The sequence below is a fragment of the Tamandua tetradactyla genome, chromosome 14 (assembly GCF_023851605.1).
Source record: "Tamandua tetradactyla isolate mTamTet1 chromosome 14, mTamTet1.pri, whole genome shotgun sequence".
Taxonomy (NCBI): Eukaryota; Metazoa; Chordata; class Mammalia; order Pilosa; family Myrmecophagidae; genus Tamandua; species Tamandua tetradactyla.
In genome coordinates, this window is record NC_135340.1 from 28175841 (window position 1) to 28196511 (window position 20671).

General features: G+C 33.7%; 1 protein-coding gene and 1 pseudogene across 4 annotated transcripts in view; one reads left to right on the top strand and one right to left on the bottom strand.

The window, feature by feature from the left end:
- Positions 1-20671, top strand: part of NOVA1 (NOVA alternative splicing regulator 1) — a 146472-nt gene that overhangs the window by 81956 nt on the left and 43845 nt on the right. The window lies entirely within an intron of this gene.
- On the bottom strand, positions 9014-10019 carry LOC143656475 (poly(rC)-binding protein 2 pseudogene; annotated as a pseudogene).

Below are 20671 nucleotides of genomic sequence, written 5' to 3' on the forward strand. Positions count from 1 at the left end.
TTTCCCTACATTTTCTTCTAGGAGCTTTATGGTACCAGTTCTTATATTTAAGTATTTGGTCCACTTAGAGTTAATTTTTATATAGGGTGTAAGGTAAGGGTCCTTTTTCATTTTTTTTGCCTATTGATATCTGGATCTCCTATGCTCTTTATTGAAAAGACTGTTTTGCCCCAGTTCAGTGTTTTTGGGGGCCTTGTCAGAAATCAATTGACCATAGGTTTGGTGGTCTGTTTCTACACTCTCAATTTAATTCCACTGGTCAATGTCATTATTTTAATCAGGAAAGATATACATGCTCAGAATCATATATATATATTTTTTTCTGTCTATTATCGTTTTATTTATTTTTCTGTTGTCTTTTTCTTTTTATAAATCGATGCAGATGTACTAAGGATCATATATTTTTGTAAATTGTAAAGTAATCATGATAGCCATATAGAATACAGATACATAACTGAAGATGATATATATTGATAATGTAAAGGTTTGCACTAGTGTATCTTATGTGCTTGGCAAATTGACTAGTTCTAATGAATAAAATTGAAAAAGTTTACATTGTGCAGTATATGTCATCTCTGAGGAATGGACATATAACAAATGCTCTCCATAATCTATGTTTCAGGGAAGTTCCTGAATAGTGCCAGTTGATTTTATAAAATGAAAATATTATAGCGTTATAATGTGGGTTTCCTTTTGAAGATAAAGACAAATATAATAGAGAGATAATAAGACAAATGGATTTAGTTTTTAACATGCTTATTCCAATTCATTTTTTTTAATTAATGGAATAAATTTTCTTCAGCAAAAGCTCATTTTAAATACTTGACTTAACCTTGTAAAGAAAAAAAATAAATCAATGCTGTTTTTAGGTAACAAGGCCATACTTGTGTAAAGCCTATTTATATAATTCCATGATAGCCTTGATTATGATTCAGTGTTCTTTTGGGAGAAAAAGATGAGGTACTATTTCTGTCAACTGTCACAAGCACTGCACATTTTTCCTTTATTCAGAATGAAAGAATGAATCTTAAATTATATATTGTCTTGATTTTAACATTTTAACTCCTTAGTATTTTATTAACCAGTTAATACTTGTCTGTTGGAGAATCAGTTTCCTTTTCTTTAGCCTAAACAACTTGTTAGAATTTTATAAAATATCAATATATTGTGAGAATAAAGGCTTAGCATGGATGCGAATATGTATGTCAGGTTTTCCTCATGGATATTAGGTACACTTGGAAAATGTATATTTTAATTAATAGAATTGGGGGGTGTGAGGGTAGTTCAGTGGTAGAATTCTCTCCTGCCATGTGGGAGACCCAGTTCGATTCCCAGCCTGTGCACTTCCCAATCAAACAAAGAAACCAAGAAAAGCAAACAAACAAAAAATTCAACAAATGTGCTGCAATAATGGGATATTCACATGGAAAAACAATGAAATGTGAGCCCAGCATATAACATAAAAAAAATAGAATTGATTTTTAGATGTCTGAAGCTTTTTAAAAATATATAGGCAAAATGCAAGGAAATGTAAACTGATGACATAAGTTTGTTGCTGCATGATATTAGTATGCTATAATTTGGTAAGTATTTGTTTACTGTTTAGATTGAACCCTTTAGGTGAATTTTCAAACTTAAAGCAATATTGCTTAGATTTTTCAAAATAAATTATTTACATTGAAACTGTCTTTTAAACATTTTAATTCTGTATTGACTATTGCTTTATAAGTCATAAGAATAATTTGCCCAAAAAATGCAAAAAAAAAAATTAACAATGATCATTAGCTCTTCGAAGAGTGATTACTTGCAAATCCTCTCTATTATGTATTAAGTATGATTTATATAATACTAACATATTTTGCATGATATAATTGTTTTGGATTTTAAGTTATTATGCATAATAACTCATGGATTGTTCCTTTCAATAACAGAATAATTTCCGTTCCCCTAATATTTTATTGAAAATATTTTCCATTTGTTTTAGTACTCGTACTTATCATTGTTTTTACCTTATTTAATATTAAGTAAAATTTGTAGAAGGGAGCTTAAAACTTTAAAACACTTTAAGCAAAATTAAACCCTTCTTCCATCATGTTGTTGTATTTCACAAGCAACACCTTGTTTGTTCATTGTTGAGAAACACTGATATTTTCTTCTGGAGTTATAGCTGTTTGCACTGGCTGTTTCCATGACAACAGCTTTTCTCATGTGCACTTCCAGATGATTTTTATAATCACATTCTTTATTGCAAATATTTGTTAATAATTCTAAAATAATATTCCCAATTGATTTATCAAGTGTGCTACCCCTTCCTTGTTTCAGAGCATTAAATTTAATGCAAATTGTAGCATTTGAGAAATTGTAACATTTCTAGAAAATTACTCTTGTGTAACTTTTCTAACAAACTCATTAAATAAAATCTTTAAATTGAATATTTTTCATTTTATTTTGCCAAAAAACCTTTAAACTATTATGTTTTAAAACATAGTTAAGGTGGGCTGCAGTGGCTCATCAGGCAGAGTTCTTGTCTGCCATGCTGGAGACCCGGTTCGATTCCTAGTGCCTGCCCAAGGGGGGGAAAAAAAACCAGCGTAATTAAAATGGAATGTTAAATAGTCATTGTAAGAGTATTATGGAACATTTTTTGTTAATTGCAACACTACAAAAGGCAAAGAACAACAAAGCATCATAGTATCTAGTGTCCTTTAATAGTTTTATGCATGGAAAGTTTAGGTCAATCTGCAATGTTTAGCCTTCGGCAAAGTATATATGTTTCTAGATGTAGAAGCCAGTAAACATATATATTTAATATTAGGTGATAAAAGTATCTTTTATGAACTTCAAAGCTATTTGCACATAAAAGTAGCCTGGGAAGAGAAAGTAATACCTCTTTTCATTGTATTCTCCCTCTTTCAATGAAAGTTCCTGGAATTATCTCTGACCATTTTACTCTTTCTTATTTTCTTTCTAATCTTTTATTTGTTCATATTCCCTGATAATCTAGCCTCATTCCTATTTTCTCCTGTCTTTATTGTATGTTCTTAATAAAGAGCTGTATGCATGAATAAAGGCTTTTAACTGCCAGAGCTAACACTATATCTAAACATTTATCATCACATCTAGAGATTATATTAAATTCACAGTGTGTCCAACTAAGCTCATTATCTCCATCTACAACTTCTTCCTTTCCTGTGCATTATTCTGTCAAGAGCATTACCATCATCCCTATCATGGAGAGTTAGAACTTTGGGGTTAGCTTTTAATTTTCCTTTTCCATTGATTACCGTATCTAGTCAACTGCTAAGTTTCTACAGTTTTCCCACCAGTATGTAATTTAACGTATGTTCAGTCCCACTGCAACTACTGTAATTACTTTCTTAATTGATCACCCGATTATCATTCTCAATTCTTTCCATGTATATGATATAAATATAAGTACAATGACTTCATTCCTCTGCTCAAAATATTCAGTACCACTAAACTTAGAGTCTTTAATGCAGTATTTGAGGCTTTCTAGCTAGTATTCTAAAAATACATTTACAAGTATTCTAAACTTTCTCATGTATTAAGATTCTTCTTCATAAATCCTTTCATTTTTTTTTCCCTACACCTTACCCGTCCCTCATGAATCCTTTCTTGAGATGTCTTTTGCTTTGTCACGTTCTTTCAAGGCAAAGAGATACTACTGTGTTTATTTCATCACAGTATACCTTAGGTATAGAAGAAATTCAGTAAAAGTTTTGACTTCATCCTTTAATGAATAAATGATTTTCTTCATAGCATTGTTAGAGACAACTATTTGATGTATATCCCTCTAAACAGGATTTAGAGAGTTATCTAAATTATTTCATCATTCCTGGCCTGGCAATCAATTTTAATTCTAATTCCGTCCACTTTTTTTCCCTCCTCTTTATTTAATACTATTTCCAAGTTTCTTTTCTATTCTAGATAGACTATTTTACTAATCTGTATAGCTTTCATATCTTTAAATATATATTTAAACATAACTTTTGCTCTTTTGTTGATGTTGTCCAAGTCCTCCCATTCATTTGTTAATTAAATTCTTTCCTTAGTATTCTATGTGGTGCTTAAAATATAAATGACTTCTAGGCATTGAATACCCACTAAGCATTTGTTGCTTTATAATTCTCATCATCTGTTTGACAGCTCTTTCCATTACATTGCAGTAGTATATGAAACTGTGTATAATAACAGGTAAAGTGGGAAGAAATGGATTTTGTGTGTGAGATAAAAATTTCCCTTGATTACATCTTTGCACTGACCAAACCCATGAGGATATAGCTTTTGTTTGCTTCCTCCTCTGTTTGATAGAACCATTGTTAAGCCAAATACCTGATCTTGTTTAATACCACCTAAATAAGGAAAGTGCGATTTTTAAAAAGGCTTTTAAACTTATGTCCTGTGGCTCACCTGCCATGCTGGAGATCTGGGTTTGATTCCTGGAGCATGCCCATACCAAACAACTTAAGTCCTGTTTTTCTAGTTAAACGGTAAATTATAAAATTGAATAAAATATTTGAAACAGCCATGTTTTAAATATTTAAAATGAAGTCATTTTGTTAATTTGTAATATAAATTTTAAGAAATTTTTTTTTAAAATCATTTTAAGAAATGATTATAGGAAATTTTATAAGGTAGTTAAACAAAATGAGAAAACATTAAACCACATCATACTGTGCAGATATATTACTTTTAACATTTTGGTATACAGTATTATTTCAAATTTTTCTTGTGAATGTATATGTATTTTATATTCTTTAATACAATGGGATTGTACTTGGTAGAAGTGAATTAAGGAAAGCTATGTTAAATTTACTGTTCAGCTCATTCATAAATTATATATGGTTAAGCATTGTTCAGTTCATTCATGTCGCTGATCTTCCTTAAATATATCCTGAGGTCTTGGTCTGTACTTATCTTCATTTTTGAGCTTTCATGTTAGCCTATCAGAATGCTGTTTGTTACAAGTCTCTCTTCAGGTATGCCTGCAGTCATCCTTTTTTACCTAAGTATGCTTAGTCATACTGATTGTGTAGTTGCCACTCCCATCTGGCATCAGAAGCTCCTTCTACTGTTCACTCGCTTGGAGGAAGGGAGGATACAAGGAATTAATTCCCTTTTCCAGCCCTACATACTGTTTCAAAGAACTACCCTATTTCTTGCTCTAGCAGTCCTTCCTCACTTCTGTTTACTGCCAAAGAGTTTGAACCAGCATCTGTCTTTTATGAGTTTGGGGTGGTGTTTTTTGGTATTTTGCCTTTTTTTCTCCCATTCTATTCATTGTCATTTGTTCATTGAACAGTTGTTTATTGGCTACCTACTGTATATTGGCATACTTCAAAGCACTGAGAAAACAGCAGTAATAAATCATACAAGGTCACTGCCCTTAGAAAAGGAAAGGAATTGAACAAATAATGTAGAATCAAAGAATAATGTAGTACTAGATTAAAGGGGAGAAGGGCATGTGATGGGGAGGACCTGGTTAGCAGAATAGTCGTTTCCTTATTCATGAATGTTTCATAAATTCTGGTCCAGTACCTTTTTAAGAATTTGAGGCAAGAAGGGAAGGGATATTAAATTGTCTCACCTATCTTGAACAGCTTCTATGTTTAATGTGCAAAGCATTAAGGCAAAAATGGAAATATATTTCTTTATAACTCAGATTTCCATATATCTGTATAAATAATGTATATGTGAAAAATATGCATTATTTTTATTATATATTAAATTTACAATATACATAAATATAAAATGTTCCTCCTACCACTAAAATAGATCACTTGAAAGGGCATTTGAAGGAAAAAGTACTTTCAGTATTTTTGATGTCCGTCTGCTGGCTGCGATGTCCATAAAGCTAGGCTAGTTGGTTGACATTTACTCTTCAGAAGGAAAAATAAGTGAGGGAGGAGCTAGAGCATGAGATAAGGTAGTTCTTTGAAATAGTATGTAGGACTGGAAAATTCCTTTTTTTTTTTTTTTTTTATCTAAACGGATTTATTTTGTTTGTGTTTTTTTCCTTCTCTTTTTTCATTTTCATAGCAAATGAAAATAAAACAAAACGAAACAAAAGAATAAACCGAACCCAACAACGCAAAACTTCCACAGAGTTGGGGTGTCGCTTGCTTAGAGCAACCAGCAGTGGTGCCCATGAAGCTCATGAGGGGCTGCCTGCCCAGAGCCTTCGGCAAAATGGGCACAATTCCCCAGGCCCAGAGCCAGGAGGGCAGGGGGTGCCCAACTCCCTGACTGTCCCCAGGAAAGGCCAAAAAGAGATCGAGACTGAAAAGAGAGAGAGAGAGAAATAGAAAGAGAGAGAGAGATCAACAGGAAGAGGAGAGAGCGGCAGAGAGACTGTCTTCATATTAGAAAAGTCTATTGAAATTCTACACATTAATAATACATGGTATAATACGATCTAGAAGTAATGACTGACTTACACTTTATCTAAATTTTAAAGGGTTAATATGCTTTCAGGAAGTTCTGCTTCAGAAAATCTCATGTTATACATCCCTTATTTTGACTTTAAAGAGAGATTTACAATTTATTATTGAAAAATATTACCCTCACTAAAGAAATATTGAGCCACTACCTGCATGTTATTAAAGAGGTATCAGTTATTCATAGGACGCTCCACGTTTTGGTTTGTTCTTGCTATTATGTTATCTGATTTTTTTTATTCATTTAATTCATCATGAGCATCATTCCATACCAATAAGTATCTACATCATAAATGTAATTATTGTTTATCATGATCAAACACAACTTATTTAACTAACCTTTTTTGGGGGGGGGGCGTGGCATGGGTAGCTCCTGGAATTGAATCCAGGTCTCCTGCATGGCAGGCGAAAATTCTGCTACTGCTAACCTATTATTGAACCTTAGGTTTAATCTTTTATTTATTTATTTATTTTTGCTATTAGAAAAAATGTTGCCATGAACAGCTCTATATTTGCATCTGTACTTTTCCCAATTGTCTCCTTGTTGCAATTTCTTTTTTATTTATTTATAAAGGATTACTGAATCAAGATACTTTGGGTACATATTGCTAAATTGTCCTCCAGAAAAAGTGTGCCAAACTATAATTCTAGCATGATTGCACTGGAGTATCTATTTCTACGTATCTGTACCAAACCTTTGTAATTATTTGTTACTCAGGGATATATAGTGGCATTTGAGCACTATTTGTTTTTTAATACAAGTATATGTGAATGTTTTTGCATTTGATTGTTGAATCAGACTTTTCTCGCTCGTTGCCTCTTTACCCTTCTTTTTTCCTTTCCATATCTTGCTTTGACATGATCATGCCAGAGCATGTGTGTACACATGAGCTAATGGGTATTTTTATGAGAGTAAGTGAATTGGCCATTTATATAACTGCTTCTTTTTTCTGCTTGATGTTTATCTTTTTCTTAAGGGCTTTTAAAGCACTTCATATATTAAAAAATAATATATCAAACTGATATTTATCACATATATTACAGAGTCTCCAAGTTTGACTTTAGCCTTCCAACTTTGTTTTATATCTACAAAAGTTGATAAATTATATTTAGTTAAACACTGATTTGGACAGGCTGTAAGGAAACAGGAATTCTTATGTGTTGCTGATGGGAGACTAAAGAAGACTAAATAGATATGGGAAGAAATATAATTTATGATCCGTGAATGATCGTTTTAATTGAGAACAAAGTGTTATAAAGAACACCGTTTAACATAACACTTTATTTATATCAAGCTAAATAATTTATTTTGTAATTCTAAGATGTCATCCTGAGAAATTTAGCCTAAAATTTAAAGGCAGTTATAGTTCAAATAATGACAAATATTTTTTGTTTTAGCATTTATTAGAAAAGTTAAAGTTGTTAAAATTGTTTAATTTAAAAGATGAAATATTTTATAGTTGAACCTTGTTGCTCAGTAAATTTTTACATGAGCCAACAAATCCCTAACTCTCCTTTGCTGCAATGAGGTTAATTCTTCATAATTTTTTTTTCTTTTCTCCTGGAAACATTACATTATCTTTAAACTTGATTATATGAATAAACTGTTAAATAATTTATGTTTTTCATATGAGTCATTTTTAAAACAAGTTTTCTCTTTAAAATATTATTGAGCAAGTTCCACAAAAATCCAATACTATATAAAGTTCATTCTTGTGTATATTTAAATATGAAAAACATTAAAAGAGATTTTTTTATATAGTAGCTGGAATGATTACTTGAAAATGAACAGCTGTATCTTTAAGACACAGGTTTAAATTTATGTCCCAAAGTCCCATAGGTTTCACATACCATGACATGGTAACATGAATATAGAAAGGATCGTGTTCTAAGATGGAACACAAACCATATAACATCCATGATTAATAAAGTGAATAAAATTCTGTACAACAGCAGGCATTGTAAGAGTTATATAAAATGATGAAAGAGAGAAAAAAAAAAGGAAGAAGGAACTAATTGGTCCCTGGCAACATTTAAGAACAGTAAAAGCAAACCACTTTCATCATATTAGCATTATTTAAGATATTTATTCAATTGTATTTCTCTGAGCTACTAATGTGATTATTTTAAATTTCTCATTTTGTTTTAATCTAAAGTATTTCAGATAGCCTTGCTGAAGCACTTTAAAGATAATATTTAGTTATTTTAATAGCTGGAAATTCTTAGAATAGTGAATATTTTCTTGTGCCCCTAATAATTACAGTTTTTTCATCTTTTAATTTTTTAAAAAAAATTCCTGACATTACAGAACTAAACTGAAATGTATTAATATTCCACTTTTACATTTCCATGACAAACAGAAAAAAGAAATTCATGAGCCAAAACAAAACAAAAAAACAGGGAAAAGCTTATAAAACTAAATATGGATCTCAGCATTAACAGCTGAATAGAGAAAGGAATTAAAACACTTTAATTAAAAAAATCACTGGTGGATGATAAGGTGTATAGAAACTGAAAATTTACAAACTATTCAAAACCTGGAATCACTTGACTATTCAGAAACTACACAGATGGATCATGGATGGTGGTGAACAGCAGAAAGGAATTATGGATGAATCTGCATTGCTGTAGCTGTTCGCCATGCCTCCGGTCTCCAAGGAAAGCCTGACATCGATTAGATACTGAGCCAGGTTAATGCTGGCAGCAGATCCAGTAATGGTAACCTGCCTATTGGTAGATCCTTCCACTGGGTTCACAATTTTGATCTGCGCCCCAGACATCTGACAGATCTCATTGGTTTTGGCGCCTTGGCTCCCGATTATGCAGCCAATCAAATCATTTGGAATGATGAGTTCATGAAAAGTAGTATGAGCAGATGCATCCCAAACTGTACTGAATCCAGTGTTGCCATGTGCATCGCCAACTAGTGCAGCTTGTTCAAATCTGGCTGTGGAATGGCATACTGTCCTTGAATGATATAGGTCTGACTACCTGCAAAGATAAACCCTAGAATTGGACGGCTTGGGCTGGTACTGGATGGTCACGCCGTTCAGGGGGCACTCCAACATGACCACACAGATCTGTTTGACACACTCAGTGATGCATTGCAGAATACCAGCAATAGTGATGGCCCACTCAGTTGAGTTGGGGAGCTTATCCCCAGCCACCAGCACTTGAGCCCCTGTACGCTCTCATATTTCCTTGATTTCGCAACCACCTTTCCCAATAAATAGCCACACTGACTAGCAGGGACCACCATCCTCAGGGTGACTGGGGATCTACTGGTAGCTGTGCTATTGGTCATAGAGTTGCTGATGTCTCTTCCAGTTTGTCAATGATCATAGCAAAGGCTTTAAAGATGGCATTGGTGGGTCCAGCCAAAGTGATAATTCCCTCAGGACAATTTCCTTCTGAGATGTTGATCTGTGCACCACTCTATTCTCGCATCTTCTTAACTGATTGTCTTTTCTTTCCGATGATTTTGCCAACTTCCTTTCCATGCATAAGTAGCCGGATGGTGAGAGTGACATTTAATACACCTTCAATCACACCAGTGTCCATGTTGAGCAGTGTGCTGGGGAGTTGGACTTTGAGTGGTCAAGTCTTTGGTCACTGGTGGGGGTGAAAGCCAAAAACTGCAGGCACGAGGTGACTGTGGGGAAAAGAGGAGCGGGCAGGAAGGTGAAGGGCAGCAGGCTGGGGGCTGAACAATAGGGGAAGGTGAAGAAGGAGGAAGGGAAGTGGAAGAGGAGGAGAAGAAGGAAGGGGGAAAGAGACCCCGGAGCTGGTGGAGGGCGGTGGAGGGCTGGCGGGCGGGAAAGGGCTCAGGCTGCGGCTGCTGTGGCTGCCTCTGCTGCTCAGGAGACTAATAATTGCATTTTAAAATCTGTTGTACAAAATATAATTTCAGTTTTGTTGGGAGTTTGCTTATAATAATGATGTGCTGCAGCCATTAATATTGTTTACTGAATGCATACCTGCATTTGCAGATCTTATTTGAATTTCTGCTTACATGCGATTAAATCCAGATCTAACCACTCTTCCCTAGCTCTTATACAACTTTGTCACATTGTATGTTCCTTTTATATCCTCTGGCCCCAGGTATACTAGCAAAATAAGTATGGTATTATACTAGCCTCAAGACAATAGTAATGGTAGTCCTGTCCGACTTTAAAGTCATATTATATCTTTATGAATAGCTTGTTGCTGTGTTTTGCAAATATCAGTGAATCACTTTCTTTTAAAAATTGTGAGGGGTGTTTCAAGTGAAGTTGATTTGTAATGTTGCTAGTTTTAGGATGTTCTGTGAAATGCTACTTTAGCAAGATGTTGGTAGATGTTACCAGGTAAAATGTTGACATGGATAAAAATTTTTAGTAAAAAATGTATTTTTAATATGCTAATATGTATTATGGGTCAGTGAGAGGAGAGAATATGATATTTACCTTTCCTTTCAAAAGTATTTGACCCGAGATTCCTTTCTTTTGTGGAGCATATAGTAGAAGTGTTGTACAGAACATAGTTAGAGAAATATTAGACTAACATTTGGGGATTTTAATATTTTTTAGCAATCCTATTTATTTTTCCTCATTTTATCTCAAAATAGGTTGATTTTATTACACAATTATGCTTTCTCTTTGAAACAATACTTCCCCAATTCCTAAATTGTCTTCAAATGGCAACATAAAAAATTTTACAAATATAGCCATATTTTTCAACTCATAATAAAATCTTTTGTTCTTCTACATACTTTGTGTAAGAACAGAGTATGTGTGATCTGAATCCTTCCTATCTTTTAATTTCCGTCTCCTTCCATATTATCCATGAGCTTTTCAACTGTATAAAATTACTTACATGGGATATCATGGTCTGGCAAATCTTTCTTTCTCAAACTTCCATGACCTTTGCATATGCATTTCTCTCTTCCTGGAATGGCCCTTTCTTACCCCGATTATAGCTAGTGAATTCTTGCTTCTCATGATTAATAACTCAGATTAAGTGTGATCCACTCAAAGCTCTTCCTAACTGTCATCACCATCTATTCATGCATCAATTCAGCTAGTTATTCAATTACCACTGAAGTTTGGCACATGTTGTATGTGTTTTTGTATTTCACACCAGGGTTCTGGTGATGTAATGATGAACAATATAAACCTCTACCCTGCAAGCCAAGAGCTCATGTTCTTACTGACAAGACAGACTAGTGAACAGGCACAGTAAAAGTCCATTATAATTGCTATTATGAGAAAGTACAGAGTGTTCTGGGAACACACAGAAAGAACATTTGACCTAGGCTATGGAAATCAGGTAATACTTCTCTAGGAAACTGATAACAATACAGAGGCCTGAAAGATAAACAGGAGTCAGTAAGGTATGTGCAAGCAGCACATCTAAGAAAAGAATTAAAAATAGAGAGGGAAATATATGACAATAGGTAGAATTACTAGAAGGCATTGAGACTTATTTGGTAGAAGAAGTTGCATAGTTTTACCAACTATTATATCATAATATTACAAAATGCTGTGGTTTTGAGTATGTCTAAGTTTGTACTCTGAGATCATGCTAGAATTGTTTGTGGCTCAATAGGTAGTTTTCTGCTATGATCATAAGACTTTATAATCCATGCACACTGAATTTGTTTCTCCATACCTTAACCATATAACTACACAATAGAAAGTAAGCCCAACCTGGATTTCCATAAAAGAATAAATTTCCAACAAGCTTAGAGTGGATTACTTGCGTAGACCTCTTATGCAAAGAGTATTTGAGGAACTCAGGCATGCTTAAAGTACACATGGTTTCTCCAAACTTAGTGTAGTGAAAATCCTTGTAAAACTTTTTGCAGGCTATATGCTAATGCTACACAAGGGTTTCTATATCTCTTTATTATTTTTCTTGTTTGAGCCGGTACCTTAAAAGTTTCCTATAAGTAGCAACTTGCAATATTAGGAATTAGGCACAGAAGTAAACAGCTTGCTCTATCTTAAAATTTACATTTTATTGTGTATAATTTTAAGTTGTATTTAATTTTAAGTTGTTCAGAGTATTTATAAGGAGACTGAGGGTGCATTTCCAAAATATTAATTTCTATCAAAATAATTAATAGATATTTTCTTGAAATATTCCCAGGATCAACCCTTCAGGGATGTTTTATAGGTACTATTCAGAAATAAGACTCTTTTGTAAAGTACTAAAATTCACTCTTAATGTCAAATATGTGCTGGGTTCATTTAAATTTCTGTGATATTTCAATTTGCTAATATATTGTACTTATTTATGATGTATGCAGATATCTATAATCTTGACTTAACAGTAGAAAAAGACTAGAAGCAATTTTACTCTAGATAAAATCATTTTACTTGAACAGTAATAAGTGGCATTTATTTTATTTTCAGAAATGTTTTGGTCTGTTGATTATAGATATTTATAAAATAATGGTTCCTCTTGACCTATTAGAGAGTCACTGAATAAATAAATAATATATTATTTTCATGGTCCTCTAAAGATGTTCCATGTTAGCATTTTCTCTTTCACCTATTAAATAGAAGAAAACTCTTAGTTAAAATCTTATTTCTTTTTTTACATAGAAATGGTCATGGTCAATATATTAAAAAGTTGCCTTATTTTAATACAATCTAGCAGAATTTAGTCAGATAATCTAATTGATAAAAACTTACTTGATCAATTTAGGGAAATGGTTTATTTGGACCTTTTTCCCTGGGAAAACCTTTTGTAAAATTTTTCTCTGTATTTGGATTAGCTTAGGGGGAATTGTCAGTAGATAGTTGGATAAGGGAGCTTTAAACTGAGTCTCCTGCCTTACGTATTTCTAAAAGGAAGGGCAAAGAGTACAGGGTCTTCTGGAATGGAAATGAATAGTGTGTGTGTGTGTGTATATATATATATATTCATAAGCATATTTTATAGGAAACATTGTGGTACAGTGACCTTAGTAAATAAAAAAGAATCTAATTAGGGTCCTAGCTTTACCTGATTTCTTTGATAGTTCATCTATCTACTCAGTACTTCTCTGAGTACATAGGACTAAGTGAGATATCTTAGGAAAAGAGTAACAAAAAGAAAGCCAAAAGAAGAAAATATTTCCATAAAGAATTGGTTAACTGAAACTACTACAATGGAGAGGAAAGGTAAAATTCCTTAATATTCTTCCTGTATTTCTTCATTGTTGTAATTTACCAACATCCCTGTCATTCTGTCTTGTTGCCTGAAAATTTCAGCATCTGATTTTCCATCTCCTTCTATACCTAAATGTCTGTTCATCCTATATTTCCAAAAACTTTGAAGGAGAAAGAGGAACTAATGTCAAAAAGAGCAAAGAAGTGACAAGGTAGAGCAAGGAACATACTTAACCATTTCCTAGCCCCACGTAACCTGAGATTTGAGAGAATGGAACTTCCCCAATTGAGACATCACCATGGGAAATAAAGAGCTAAGATAATAATCATGTTTGGGTTTTTTGTTTTGTTTTGTTTTTTGTTTTTTATCTGATGGGTGGAGCTAAAAACAACATTTCAATAAAAGGTTGTAGATATAGTACATATGTTCCAACCAGGGTAAAAGAAAACACTGTGAAGGGGATTAGAAGAATAGGGAAGGATAGGGAAAGACCAGGGAAAGAGAGATACTGAGGTATTGTGATAACCACTGGTAGGGGAAAAGTTGGCCCATATGAGGTAGCAAAAAGAATTGCAAGGACTTATTCATAGGTAGCAAGTTAATAACTAAAGGCAGGAGGCCAGAAACTGTATTGAGAGTGGACAGAAAACCAAAAACCCCCAAGATTCTTTCTAAAGGAAAGGAGGCTAGAGGGTGGCAGTGAGCCAGTCATCTGTCCTCACGTGTATCAGAGTCCACTGTGACCAGGAGTCCAGGGATCTGTCTTCAAATAGATGAGAAGTCAGGAGGACTATTTTAGAGGTGTAAATGTCCCTGGCAATGTGGGACAGAAATCCTGGGATGAGATAGGATCTGGCATCAAGGGATTGAGAAAACCCTCTTGACCAAAATGGGGGAAAGAAATGAAACAAAATAAAGTGTCAATGGCTGAGAGATTTCAAATAGAGCAAGAGGTTATCCTGGAGGTTATTCTTATGCATTATATTGATATCCCCTTTTTAGTTTATAGTGTATTAAAGTGGCTAGAAGGAAATGCCTGAAATTGTTGAGTTGTGTCCCAGTTCTTGAAGATGATTATATGATGATATAACTTTTACAGTGTGGCTGTGTGATTGTGAAAACCTTGTATCTGATGCTCCTTTTAGCTAGGTTATGGACAGATGAATAAAAAATGTGGATTAAAAATAAACATAATGGGGGAACAAAGGTTAAAACAAATTGGGTAGATGGAAATACTAGTGGGTAATTAGAGGGCGGGGTGAGGAGTAGTATATGTATGAGTTTTTTTCTTTTTTTTTTCTTTTTCTGGAGGGATGCAAATGTTCAAAAAAAATTATCATGGTGATGAATACACAACTATGCGATGATATTGTGAGCCATTGATTGTATACCATGTATGGAATGTTTATGTTAAGAATATTTTTATGTTGTTTTATTAATAAAAATATTTTTAAGTGAAAAAAAAAAGTCAGGAGAACTATCCAGAGAGTCAGGAGATATAAAACAGTGACACAGTATGTGTTCTTATAGGGCATGAATACATCCAATAGGGAGTTTGCTATCTGTTAAATTAAGGTAACATCTAGCCTGGGATACTTTCAGGCCATATCTGTAACATTTTAATAATTCAGAATCAAAATGTGTAAAAGTAGAAGAGGAAATTACATGAAATGAAGAATTGGATTTACTGAAAAATAGTCTCAAAACACAGTTTTGCCATTTTTTGAGACATATTTTTAAAACTAAGATGACAGTGGGTGTCAGTTTAATGTAGTTCACGGTATAACAGATGCTCAACAGTTGCTTCCTGCTTTGAACTGCAGTTGAATAGGTATCTGATAGATGAATTTTCTATTTTCACCTCACTGTCAGCCCCTATAACTCTAAGATATTCTGATAATCTTCCCATTAATTTTTATTTCTTTTAAGTCCAGTAGTGAGAGAAATGAAGTAGTAAGATACTCCATTGTCTATTCACATTAGGGAATACAAAATTTTTAGCAAAAGAGTTGATAACTTGGAAGAAATTCTGAGCCTCACCTTTAGCCTCATTATCACATTTTTCTCTAAATATATTGTGTGGTGAAGCTATTTAAATAATCAAATATTTTGCTCTTTTTCTCAATATCATGGTGATAGCATACCTATAATGTTACTGGGAAAGTATAAATTTCCAGGATGTATTAGTGATAGGTTTGCATTTTCTTTCTTGATAAAATATTATTTTCTATTATTTAAGCACATATAAAACTGTGTCCAAAATAATATCTGGTTACATATATCCTTGAAATTTCCATCCTTTTTTTCTATCTTTACAAGTGTATCTCCTGTGTTCCTTCCGCGTGAAGGTAAGTCAAGTGGTCACAATCCTTTATGCTTCCTCTTCATCCATATGATATAATGCATGTTATTAATAGTGTGACATTTGTTATTGCTCACTGACTTGAAAAATTCACTCCCTCTTGTAACCAACAAATGTGGGTCCTGCTTTCATGATAAAGATGGAGATATTTTCTTAACTCTTTATTCTTTAAGAAAATAGGGACAAAATCAGTGCTTCATCTTGGCTAAATCATTAATCAAAATAGGATTTCAAAGGTAATAACTTCAGATTTTTAGCCAGAATGGCATTACTCAATGTGTCTGATGTGTCTGTCTATTCTTGCTGTTGGCTTATAAGCAGCAGCACTCTTTGGATTTGTTACCGTGCTGCATGTCCAGTGGTGTGTTTCTTTCCTTACCTTCACGCGACTGTGGCTATGCGTGCCACAACTTGTTGCAAGCTGTTTTTCCAGCTTCCAACCATGCTCTGGAAAAATTTTGTAAGTGAATTCCTTTTTGTGCATAACTAACAGTTAGTAGAGTTGCAAGTGCTGTTTTTCTTATACATAGAAGTTTTAGAGTAAACATCAATTTAAAAAATGGTGACAGTGGTCAGAGTGGAAGCAAAGTCAGGAGTTCTGTTACTGTATATGCATATACAAGTTTAACTAAATTTCAGATTGATATTTGGTTGTGGTAATTTTTTATTCCTATAATCCATGATGAAAGTTAAAAGATAATAATATTAACCAAACCAGGATTGCTGTGATGATTCTGAATCTAGTATAAACCTATGCTGTGGATGAATGAACAACTAGTCATCATCATAACTGTTGGTAGCACCTTTAGCATTACCTTCGAATTTAGGGACTGGAAATTAATTACAGTATATATGAGAAACATTGCCCTTGTCCCTTTGAATTTTCAGATATGACTACTTTCAAACTAAAGGGTTCTTTAGAAGCTAGAATACTTTGCTACAAATATTACTTTATGGAAGTGGCTAGTTTAAAAAAAATTCATATGCCGTTTTCCATTTGCATGTACAAAACTACTTTGACATTCATTTTTTCTTCCTAAGTTCTCAGAAGAATTTGAATATCTTTTAGATTTTTCTAAAAATTCTATTTCATATTTTAATATTACATTATGCTACATAACTAGAGAATTTAGCCTTTACTATGTTGGATAGGCACTTTATGTAGTCTTTTGCAGATTTTTACACTTTAAAAATAGAAACATGATTACAAAGAGAGTTAAACACCTGTAGAAGAACAGCAGTTATTACTTTGCATCATAAGATGTCAATTCCTATGAGTTCTTTCATAAAAATCTCTTCCTGAGATAACGTATTTTCCCATTAATAATTGTAGGGTAGGTGGAAGTATTATCGAATGTGTATGCCTGTACAATGGTATAAAAGCTGCAATTACAAATTGAACTTACTTTTAACAGCAGTGTTCCTGAATGCTTTTGTTGATCTGAAAACTTGTACCAAAAAAATCTTGCTAATACACCACAAAATTATTAACCATCTCCAATGGTGGTCTGTTCTCCGCAAGAAGGGTCAATCATCTCTTTAACTTCATGTCTGATCTAGAATAAATCTGTGAGATATATGAGTCAGGTATTTAAAAAAATACATTAAACTGGGTGAAAGATTATTTTCCTGAAGCCAGGCTGAAACAAATGTAATTTTTAAATGGGTTTAATTTGGTAGTTGGCCTAAAATTACCATTTTAGAAGGACTTTGGTATAATGGAAAGAACCTGTTGTTTGAAAGATGTTACTTCTCCCTGCGTTTTTTAGTGTGTCCTTGACCCACATGCATCCAGCTCCTTACCTGTAAGTTGGAGATACTATTTTCTGATCTGCTTATTGTAAGTCTATCCACACATAAACACACATGATCTTATAAATCATAAAATGATTTGTAAACATGAGGAAGAATAAAGCACTTATCCTAGAATAATATTCTGAGTTGCATCTTGTACTTCTGCTTAAAATGTAGGTTAGTTACTCCTTTGAGTACAGAGACATGGAAAAGAAACTAAGTCATAAAGAAAAAAAGATTTGGGGTTATGGACTTCACAGGAGAACTTTGAATGACTTAATTTCTTGAAATTGCTGTAAAGAATATTTTTTCTTGGAAGAATGTAATATTACGTTGCTACGTATAGAATTTTCTTACATACAAACAGCATGTTCATTAATTTTTGTTATAGTTGACAATTGTAAATGGGTAGATCAAATCATTAGCATATGTGTTAGTTAGATTCAGTTGTCAACTTGGCCAGGTGAGCATACCTAGTCTTGTTGCTGCGGACATAAGCCAATGGTATGTGAACTTCATTTGTTGCTAATTACATCTGCAGTCAGCTAGGAGGCGTGTTTCTTAGCCTCCATTGTCATTGAAGGAAATGACAATCTATATCCTGTGAATATCCTCCTTTGCATCTTGGCACCAGACAACTTGTTTTGAGATTCACAGGTCCACAGCAAGAACAGAATTATTTTTTGCATCTGTGTAAGGTGATGCTTGAAGTTGCCAAGTTGACAAGGGGTAGACATGTGTTAGTTAGATTCAGTTGTCAACTTGGCCAGGTGAGCATACCTAGTTCTGTTGCTGCAGACACAAGCCAATGGTACGTGAACCTTATCTGTTGCTAATTACATCTGCGGTTGGCTAGGAGGCGTGTCTGCTGCAATGAGTGACGTTTGACTTAATTGGCTGGTGCTTAAATGAGAGAACACAACGTAGCACAGCCGAAGCAGCTCGGCATTCCTCATCTCAGCACTTGCAGCTCAGCCCAGGCCTTTGGAGATGCAGAAGGAAGTCACCCCGGGGAAAGTTGTTGGAGCCCAGGGGCCTGGAGCGAAGACCGGCAGAGACCATCCTGTGCCTTCCACATAAGAAAGAACCTCAGTGGAAGGTTAGCTGCCTTTCCTCTGAAGAACCAACAAAATAAATCCCCTTTTATTAAAAGCCAATCTGTCTCTGGTGTGTTGCATTCCGGCAGCTAGCAAACTAGGACAGCATATATTCATTATTGTAGAGTAGACTCCTTCTGCGTTTATTACTAAAACAGGTTTCAGGTATCTATAAAGTTGTGTACTGTATGTAGTCTACAGCAAAAAAATTTCCTTTTTTCCACAACGTAATTCCCTTAGCTAGATTACATTTTTGTAGTTGATCTTTTTTTTATTTTCCCCACCGTGAGAAGTAAAACAAATGGTGTTGAATAATCCATTATTTCTTCTGTTACCTTTCTCAAGACTCTTTTTAGGGAGAACCATTTTTGTGGACATAACAATGATTTAAAACTTACAGTTTTTAAATAATTTCCCAGGATATTTATCATTTTTTGCATATATTGACTGATCTTATAAACTCAAACTGGTTTTATAAACATTTTTATAGAGGAAAAGATCTTAGAAATCTATCATGTGTTTTCAATTTGAAGGTAGGCAAATTTAGACTCATTTATTTACTCAGAAATACTTGTTGAACATATTCAGTGAACTGAACTATTCTATTCATGGAAATAAAGGCGTAAAAAAGATCAAGTTCCCTTTCATACTTTCATTGTCTTTCCTTTTTGTCTTTGCTTAGCCTGTTATTGTTCCCTATTTTCTCCATCACATTTATTCCCTTGTGGTATTTTTTATTTGTCTTACATATAACGTCTGTCTACTTGAACTAAAATATGAGCTTCATGAGGGCAGGACAGTTCATTTGTTTTGGTCATTGCTGTACCTCCAGCTTCTAGTACAGTGTTTAACATCTAATAATGGTGTACTGTATGTTTACTGAATGACTAAATGGATGATTGAATTGAATTGAATAAAAAACAGGGGTATTTGTATCCTGGAAGCCAGTCAATGCATTTTAAGAAGAATGGTCAGCTATGGCAAAAGTTGCTGATGGGTCAAATGAGATGAAGTCTGAGAATAAATCATTGAACTTGCCGTGCAGCTGTGGTGGGTGGTTTCAGTGGAATGGGGGTCAAAAGCCAAAATGGGCTAGATTAAAGAAAAAAGTAATGTGTGGTGAGGAAGTAGGTAGTACTCACTTAAGGAATTTGGAATAAGAAGGAACAAGGTAATTGAACTGTAATTAGAGGAGGATATAAGGTCAAAGAAGGCTGTTAAGTACTTTTAATTATGACAATTTAAAACTTCTCTCAAAGTAGAATGGTACAGTGAACTCCCTTATATCCATCATCTAAATCAACAATATTAAGATTTTGCCATGCATATTTCATTTACTCCTTTTTTGTTTTAGAAATGTTTTGAAGCAAATCCTAGCCATTCCATTCATCCATACTTGAAGGAGCTAAATTAATAGTCCTATAGACTATCTTACATTTTGTATTTGTCTTTTTTCTGTTTCATGGTGTCATTTAATGTATTTCTCTGTTTTCAGTATTATCTCAACTACAATATAGAGCTCATATTTGATTAGATTTAGATTCAACTCCTTTTGTATATGTACTTCATAAATAGTAGTGCTGCCTGCTTCATATTGCATCACATCAAGAGGGGCATAATATTTGGCTTGCCAACTATTAGTGATGGTGATGTTGATCAGTGACATCAGGTGGTGACAGCCTGATGCTTCCACTGAAAATTTCCCATTATCCTATCATTGAATGATTTTATCTCGTGATGATGTTTACTTAAATCAGTTACTTCATTAGGCATACAATGGAAAAATTTTCTAATTCTGTCGTAAAGGGACATTCTTTAAAAAT